This window comes from Pinus tabuliformis, chromosome 8 (genome assembly GCF_031772625.1).
Source record: "Pinus tabuliformis cultivar Carrire ecotype Pingquan chromosome 8, CPIR1, whole genome shotgun sequence".
Classification (NCBI taxonomy): Eukaryota; Viridiplantae; Streptophyta; class Pinopsida; order Pinales; family Pinaceae; genus Pinus; species Pinus tabuliformis.
In genome coordinates this window covers 372,596,506-372,606,250 of record NC_142294.1, presented here as the reverse complement: position 1 = coordinate 372,606,250, position 9,745 = coordinate 372,596,506, and the positions used below count along the sequence as shown (strand labels likewise).

The window sequence follows — 9,745 nt, the reverse complement described above, 5'->3', positions numbered from 1 at the left end:
AGACAGTCTTGTCTGACTTGCAGGGAATTGGGTGTCAAACTCATTGTCGAGCCAATCTTATCGACATGTCAAAATTTCCAATATGACTTGGGGATAAGATTGACTGAGCTTAATAGCGCACATCCTTGTCGTGATCTGTTACACTCGAATGACATGAATTTCAAAAGGTTGAGATATGATATAAATTTTGGGAAATTTTGACCAAATAAATAACTCAAACCTGACACCGAGATATGATATAAATATTGGGAAATTTTAACCAAATAAATAACCCAAACCTTAAACCTGGTAGAGTGAAATCAATTGTTTGAAGTGTGGCTATTGAAGACAGTTTTATTAAATAATTTTAAAAATTAACATACAACTAATTTATAAAAAGCAGGGAATTTCATTGTCAATCAAATGTAAAACCTGATAACAATTCAAGTGATAACCCGCAATGAAAATCCAAAATCGACAAGGCATACTTGACAAATGTTCTAAACTCATTGGGAACATCCTAGTCCTATAGGCTACTCGTATAAAGCAACCGAAAATGTTACCTGGCCTGGGAAACATGGAATGTTAATGATATAAATTGAAAAAAGGATAAATAATTAAAATTGGTCATCAGAACCAGCACAAACAATGAATGATAAACAAAATAAAAATGGGGAAAAATGTTGCATACCCACTCTAAGAGACTGCCATCTGCTTCCATACTTAATTCTGCCCAAGACTAAGCAGGTCATTCAACTGGTGTCCACATCCTCGTATCCACAATAGAATTCATTAGATACATTATGACAAAATAACACACCAAAATAAGACAATGAAATCCTTGCAAATATAAATGAACTAAGATTAGTTGTCCATGTTTGCAGCTACTGATGTAGCTTGTCCATGTAGACGAACAGTTCTTATGGTAGAAATAAGCCCAACTTTTTCCCTTGGTGGTGCATCACGAAGTACATTACTAGCATGACCAATATGTTGATGGTTACCACCACCATGAGGATGCTCAATTAGATTCATAGTCATACCACGAACCTTGGGCCAACAATTTATTTTGACCTTGTATTTGTGGTATGCATTGCCAACCTTGAGCATTGGTTTTTCTGTTCTTCCACTTTGAGCAACTTGACCAATCATAGATCTACAAACACTTGGCACAATCTTATTAGCTCCAAAGGGAAGCTTCACCCTAGAAAATGAGACAATCATGTCATATAACAAAATTGATCTTCAAAATAGAACCAAGATTCAACATACAATCTGAAAATAAGGCCCCAAGTATCTTGTAAACTGTGACTAACATGTTTCCTATAAATTTTAAGATGAATTAAAATAATTATTTTTTATTTCTAATATTCCCATTCAGACAACATAGATCTTTGGATCCATGATAAAAGTTAAGCAGTCCCACTCTTTGTTCTCATGTTTCCACTACCAAATATTCTAGCTTAAAGTCATTTAAATAAATTTGTTGATGTTGACTATGTTGTTTTTTCTATGCATGGTGTTATAAGCGAGACGAAAGCACCACATGAGATCATGCTATCTTATTTTGAACTCTATTTTTCTTACATTCCATCTTGCACATCTATTATCCATAAATATTATGGTCATGGCACTTCCAATAAGGCTATGTAAGTTGATTCATCTGTTATTGATGTAAATATTCTTCTAACTCGTTAAATGTATATGTGTAAATCTAAGATATCGCTTATTTGACCTTTTCATATTGCTCGCTTTTTCCTATAGTGTTTACTCCTTGATCTATTGGAAAAGCTAATATCTACTAGCATATTTGTGGAGTCAATTCTTGGCTATGTGACTGACTGGTCAGAATCTAACCCATCAAAGTCACCCAAGGATTGTTCTTGGTCCCATCCACATGAAATGGCTCCTTGGAGAGTGAAATAGACTGCAAGGACCACATGTCAAAAGAACAATTTGAATCTAGGTGGATAGGAGAACATCTCCTAAACATCCAAGCTAAAGCATGTTAACGTGTTTGAAGCTTGTGATTATGCTTTGAGGGTAAACACAACTTTGTGCTTATTGGGATCCAAACATCTCATGTTGTCTTTGCAGGCATAAACCATCCACTTATGGATATTCAATCACCACAATATCTCTGCTTATGGTTTCACACTCAGTGGTAGTGATGACCCAAAACCTACTCCAAATGTCCCTCTATATATATGATAAATGAAAAGGGCATATAGGCATTCAACTTTTCAATCAAAAATGGCTTGAATCCTCGAAAAGCTCCACTTGACAAAGAAACAATCCCATTTGCTTTGATGGATCCAACCAATAGAAGGATGACCCAAAATTTTTTCTCTTTAAAGGATTTTATTTTATCTCAAATAATCCCTCATCTTCATTCTTTTACACCTACAAGCCAAGCTTCGTATTGGTTATGATTCTCTATATGCCTCCTAGGTTCATGTGGAGGAGCCTTACTACCATGCTCATAGGTTGATTCTATAATAAATAGAGTATGTTTGATGCTGAAAGATATCAATCTATATCCAAGTCCTGAGGCTTCTTCTTTCAAACTACTATGGTGATACACCCCAGGGGCAAGAGTTTTTCATCATTGCATTTATCTTTTTTCTTGACAAAGAAAATCTTATGTACAATATGCCTTGGTTTATGGAGGGTTGGATATTTTTTTCCAAGTCCATAGAAGATAGGTTTTAATATATTCATTGAATTCTTATCCTTAGGCATTATCTGGGTGCAAATGTCTAGCCTACCTATTAGATGTCTGAATTCCAACTTACTCAAGGCAATTACAAATGTTTTCGTAGATTTGTTTTCATGGCCACAAGGATAGCTGATCTATCAAATTATACCTCTACCCAAATACTTTAAATTGATTTAAGAAAGGGTCTTGCAGAAAAATTCATGATATATTATAATCACTATAGTTGGGCATAAATGTTGGATTGTGAACACATTTCTTTCTGAGCATAACCTCATCTAATAGCTAAATCTGAAACTTTTTCTCATGAACGTACACACATAAATATAGGAACACTTGATGAGAGGACAATGTGTTGAATCACCACTGTGTAGAAAAAATATCACATAAATATGATCTCAGGCCCTCCTGACTCTGAAATGCTCACCTTCCTTTGGTACTGGCACTGTTCCTACCAATGTTAGGGGAACTGTAGCAAATAATATTCCTGATAATATGTCATATTAGCTAGGGGAGATGTTGCAACTAAAAGAAAATAAAACGAGATCTTTCTAATAAGCTTAAGGTTGAATGTAAATCTTACATCCTCATCGGGCCAGTTTTGGTCCTAACATGTTCGGTGAAATTGTAGCAAATATTGTGGCTAATGTGTGTTCTGAGCAGGGGAAGATGTTGGAAATCAATCATTTGAATAAGCAGACAGGTGAAAGCTAATCGTGATTCCTAAGGAACCCTAAACTTCAGAGAAGTCTTCTTTGAAATATGATGACAAGGGTTAAGTTAAATTTAAGTTAAATAATAAATAAAAGGGGAAAATGTTCAGATTATATGACCCTTCAATCAAGGGGAGGTGAGATAAATTGATGTCTTTTGGTCAACATTCTGATAGGGTTTTTAATTACCTAGTATAATATGTAATGTTGTCAGTCTCAAAGTATAAAGTGTCTATCGATCATTTACCTAAAGACCAAACAATGTATCCTATAAGATAAATACTTGACATAGAAATCTTGTACATTAATTTCTCTCTAATAAGGTTTTATTTACTTGCAACAAAAATGAAATTGAAGGAAAACACAAATTGTTTATTCACTAGAGACTTGATTGGTTTTCAAGCGGGGGTGGTGATACTGCCCACTAGAGTTCAATTCCCCCATCACTGTGACATGTTTAGATAAATTCATGAAGAGAGGATAGCCATGGCTAGAACATGCAGGCCGGTGGGGTGGTCAAGCCTATCTTGTAGTACCGTCAAATTTTCACAAATCCAAGTAATTTTTTGGAAGCACTAAAGATAAACGCAAATAATTTATGTTTTGAAAGGATATATTTAAGACTTTTCCTTTTTAACAAAGACCACAACTTAAGGTTTTCATGGTTACCAATAAACTCCTAGAGGTAGGAATCATAAGCAAACCCGCTAATGCAATTCAACCTAATGATATTAAGCAATTAGATCTCCAAATACAACTGTCATGGGGGTGAACATAGCGAAACCCTAAGAATGTCAACCATCATCCTTAAAATATAAAAACCAATCAAACCTAGTAGTGCTATGGTTAGGATTGTGGCCAACACTAGTGCCAGAAACAAACCCACCCTAAATATAATTGAAAAACAAACTTGGTAGTGTCGTTATTTATATTGTGGCTGATGACGATGGCATAATCTCTAGAAGACCTAGCAAAAGAACCCCGATCACGGACATTCTATTCCACATTGCAAACAATGGCTCCCTTCGGAATAGACCTCAAGGGCAGCACATTACACACGGTCAAATTGGTCTTGTTTTCGTAGTAAACAAATTGTCTTGTGTACATACCTTCATCTGCTACCAAGATCTCTTTTGGATGCTTGTAAAGGAATGGGTTCTTAAAGGTCACCTTGCAGAGGGGAGTGCCGTGGCCGGGGTCGTGTATGTCATCAATTACAATTCCCTTGATGTATCCATTCTACTTGCCATAGTCGAGGCTTCTGAAACGTGTAGGTCCCTTCCTGTGATGGGTGTGAGATTTGAACGGGGAGCCTGCTCCTTTTCTTTGTGCACGAATAATGTGACCCATGTCTGAAGACCAGAGCAAATCACTACATAAAGAGTTTGGATCTGTTGTGAAAAATATGAAAATTGGGCAATTCCATTCATATATCGAATTGTTCGGAAAAAATTCCATTCGTTTTACAGGATTAGTTTATCATCTGCCTGTAAGGAAATTGGGTTGAGATGTTATTCTATATCCACATACGTAGAGGGGTGGCCACTAAAGCCAAAATAAATGGCCACATGATGGAAGAATTTGAGTTCTGAAGTCAGAAAATTCGATGTGTAACGCAAATTATTTGAAATTTTAAATATATTTATATTAATTAATTAATTAAATTTTATATTTTTAATATTTAATTTTTAATTATATATTAATTATTAAATTTAATTAATTGAAAATTTTAATAGGTTTATATAAGAAATTTTTTTATATATTTTTAATATTTCATATTTAGATTTTCGATTACAGTTTTAAATTTTGAAAAGAAAATAAATTTTTGGAGGGAGGAGTGAAATGAGTTTTTTTTAGTGAATTGTAATTTTAAACTTGTTTATATTTGTCAAAATTAATAGAAATTATTTAAATTTCAAAATTAATGGAAATAAATGAGCAAAACGTGGTTGTATAGAAAGAAAACTACATATTTGTTAACCTTTAAGATGTATGTTGTCGAATTTTTTTCGAATTGAAAAATTATTATTCGAATTTTTACCATATCGTATCGAATTCGAATCTAAATCTGAATTCGATCTTGGTAACTATGGTTTGAAGCAATGTGATTGAAGAGGTTTTGTCTGTATCCAGCAATTGTTTGACACAAATTCCGTGATTCCTCTACTCAGGACCCCAAATGCAGGGATTGCACAGAAGATGAACTATTACATGATTTAATAGCGTGGACTACAGATTTTGTAAGGGTGGAAGAATCAATCATGCCATGGACAATACAATGCAAATTCAAATTGTGCAAACAATCCATTGGCAAAGGCTGGCTACACTAGTACAATGGTGAAATTCCACAATATAACAGATATGGAAGATATGGAATTGGTAGTTCCCAACTAGTTGTCCCTAGTTCAATTGCCATTATAAGCACCGATAGAATATGAAATCACTCAGGTGGTTGAGATGCTGGGATTTAAGGCACCAAACATAGATATCTATTGAAAATCCAACCCCACTACAGAGATCTGGATTGCCCAGGTGCTATCGTCACAGAAAAATTGCCTAGTTGTAAAACAATGCCAATTATCAAGGAAGGATCTACAGTTTATAACCCCTGGGGTTTACCACCAAGGCACCCAAAACCCCAAATTTATGGCCTCTACAGTTTAATCATTTTTTCCCTTGTGATCAATGAATTCTAGTCCACACATTTATACCATGACGGCAAAACCTCCTCAATGAGAGCTGAAATTTCGATAAGAAAATAAAAGTAGAGGAAGAACTCAAACAATAAAGCAAGAAAAGTGAATTATGAAAAAGAGAAAAACAAGGAGAGTGAAAAACATCTTAGAATCCCAACAATTTTAAGTGCAGAATAGAGGATCTGAGCAGGCATGGGAAGATGGTCGAAAAATGGCTAGAAAAATTATGTAAGTGGAAGAGGCTTACTGATCTTGCATGCATGTGTTGCAATCAAGCCAACATGAAGCCTTCGTTTGTTTCATGTGATCCCCCTGTTCATTGCTTTTGAAATGCCTATTTTTAGCCATAGCATCCAACCTGACAATTTATACTCCTCTCACTTGCAAAATAGTTTTATTTTAGTCAACTTCCTCAAATTAGATATTAAAATTGATTTTCAAATAAAATAAAATGGCTATATTTTTTAATATTAAAAGTTATTTTTAAATTGCCCCATGGCGTAGATCATGATAGAATGGTTTGTTAAGGAATTTCTTATGATGTTATTGGTTTAAACTTCAATTAGCTCAGTGTGCCACGTGTGAGGCAATGTTTTTAAACTTGGAGGTGATCGTGGTAGTGGATAGAATCAGTCCCCTATCATGTAAGTACAAGCTCGCTATAGTTGTAGATTTTTCCATATACAGAAAATAACAATAATCATATTAATCTTATTTTTTCAATTTTATTGATTTAGTTATTTATCAAAATTAGATGTTATTAAAAGCACAAGATTTTATCTGAAGTAGTTTAGGCAATCTCAACAAGGGAAACTAATTTCCTTGTAAGCATTTTCTAAATTATGTCTCCACTCAAACACTCTCATAGGAAAAAAATATTCTTAACCCTATGTTTCTCGGAAAACTAGTGTCTTGTCGAATGACTATCCCTCTAGGTTTGGTAGCTGCCCTAGAAACAATAGTTTAAAGCAATTCAACGATTTCTTCTATGTGCGACAGATGACAGAAAGATAATGGAACCAACCTGGAACTTCTGCTTAATCCCTTGCTTTATCTCTCTCCCCCTTGACAAAGCTTGCAACTCCTCTCTGTACTTAACCCGCTTGGAGAGTACCTGCACAAACACAATAATAAATAACTGTCAAAGCATCTTGATCTATTATAACATAAACATTACAGAATCAGATATGTAATGAATAAATGATAGCATTCACAAATAATAACATTCATAATTGCACGATCAGATGGAAGAAAACTTGAAGAACTTTATTAATAGAAGGGAAAATTACAACCCAGCTGTCTGATCCAGCATCATCCTACCAGCTTCAATCCATCTTCACCTCATGAAATAGCAAGATCACACCAACAATACAATGCTCTTTTCTCAATTACAAACTATCATCACTTCCTTGCAATTCACAATATTCCAGCCCCCAGATCTCTTAGATGAGAGATCCATTTATAGATGTGTACAAGGGTGTGAGTAATCTCCGGGGTTTTGATTAGTGTCATTCCACTTGTTACAATTGGTTCCACTTGGAGATTTCTTGGATCTCTTACTCATCCCTGGGCGAATTCAGAGAGGCAAGTGGCATAGGAGAAGTTTCTAGAAGATTCCATGAGAAACCACCTAGCAAAGTGTCTCGGACATTTGTCCATCCTCGCCCATCACACCCGATAGAAGGCCCAAATAGTATGCTTCACACCTAGGCAGTGTAACACTCAGTATGCATCACACTTTGTCAGTGGAGCAGTCAGTATGGTTCAATTTAGGCCATTTCTGGATGGTTTCTCAGGTGGAACTTTTGGGGAATGATGTAATCAGATGACTATGTTCTTTTAGGGTATGAAACAACTCTTTTAGGGGTTGATGAGCCCTATTTTATCAACATATAAGCTTGGGTTTGCAGTGCCCAAATATGTCTATAACACCCCACCCAAAATGCCTAAAAGGAAACTCTCAAGAAAGCCACCAAATGTCACCTTGGTGGCCTTCTCTCACTCTTTAGACTACAAGAAGGATATCCTTGTCCAGGTGGTAATCCTTAAAGATTGAGCTAAGCTAGGTCATTGGGTAATGAAGGAAGTTCCTTAGCAAAGATAAGTGTGTGAATAGTCAAACAAACCATGCTTTATCTACTTGGGCATTACATGCATTCTCAAACAATTGGATATTTGACTCAGGTTCATCTCATCACATGACTTATTCCAGTAATTTGCTTCCATATCCATCTAATTGTAGTTTTTCCCAAATTGCAGTGGGAGAATCTACACAACTTGATGTTTGTTGATCAAGCATGGTGCAATTAGATGATGGTTGCATCAAGAATTTTTTTCTTGTGCCTAGCATCTCCAAAAATTTACTTTCTATTTATCAGATTTACCATTCCAGGGATGGGAAAATAGTTGAGTTTTCTCCCAATGGTGTAGTCATTCAAGAACTACAAGATACAAAAAAATTTGTTGCATATGGACAGGTAGATCACAACTCTCACTTATACAGATTTGCAGGTTTTGAACCTTATTTTGGTAACTCTTTTATTGCACATGTTGATTCATTAAGTAAGCTTTGGAATGAGTACATATATTTTCAGCAAATGAATTCTCAAAATATTTTTCTTGGGCTTCCTTAGGTGTCATGCGTAGATGGAGTTTGTCCAGGATGTGTTCTTGGCAAACAATATCAAGGCCCCTTTCCAAAAGGGAGAGCATTATGGGCTACTGTTCCTCTCGAGTTGGTGCATGGTGATCTATGATATTTCCATCTCATTCCTTTTAAGGAGCTAAGTATGCACTTACCTTCATTTATGATTTCTCACACAGGTATTGGGTATATTTTCTTAAGTTTAAAAGTGAATTCTTGGCTACTTTCAAAACATTTAAAGATTTTGTTGAGAAGAAATCATCTCTTTATATCAAGAATCTACGCACAGATAATGGTGGGGATTATGTCAGTTAGGCATTCAAATATTTTTGTAGAGAACATGGCATATTGCATCAACACTTTATTCCCTACACCCCTCAGTAGAATGGCGTTGCTGAAAGGAAGAATAAGACATTGAAAGAAATTTCCAATTGCATGGTTCAATCCAAGAACCTTCCATCCTCCTTCTGGGCTGAAGCAGTGAACTGTGCCAATTATATTCAAAACCATATGCCTTATAAAGCAGTGTTACATATGATTCCAGAGGAAGCTTGGACTATTTTCAAACCTGATGTCTTTACTTTCAGAGTCTTTCGCAGCATAGCATGGGCCTTGATTCCAAATGAGAAATGTAAAGCTATGGAGAAAAAGAGCCAACCACTATTTTTTGTTGGCTACTATGAAGACATGAAAGCATATATATTGTTTGATCTTGTTTCAAAGGATGTTCTGTTTCGTAGACCTATTCATTTTGATGATAACTTCAAACAATCATCATAACCCACTCTCTCCATATATTACCATGATGGTGTAGGTCATGATGATAGTTTAATTCTTGATGATCAAGAGGATAATGAGAATCTTCCTCTTGAAGATGAAAATCAGCTAGAAGAACAACCACTTCTTGCAGTTGATAAGCCTATACAAGAACAAACTTAATAAAGAACAAGGGAGGAGAAGCCTTTCCTAGAAGAAGTAGCCTGAAAGGTATGGATAT

At 35.3% G+C, this 9,745-nt stretch overlaps 1 pseudogene; it reads right to left on the bottom strand.

The window, feature by feature from the left end:
- Positions 1–843: 843 nt before the first annotated feature.
- LOC149235662 (large ribosomal subunit protein uL2-like) lies at positions 844–4,758 on the bottom strand (annotated as a pseudogene).
- Between the last annotated feature and the right edge of the window lie 4,987 nt (positions 4,759–9,745).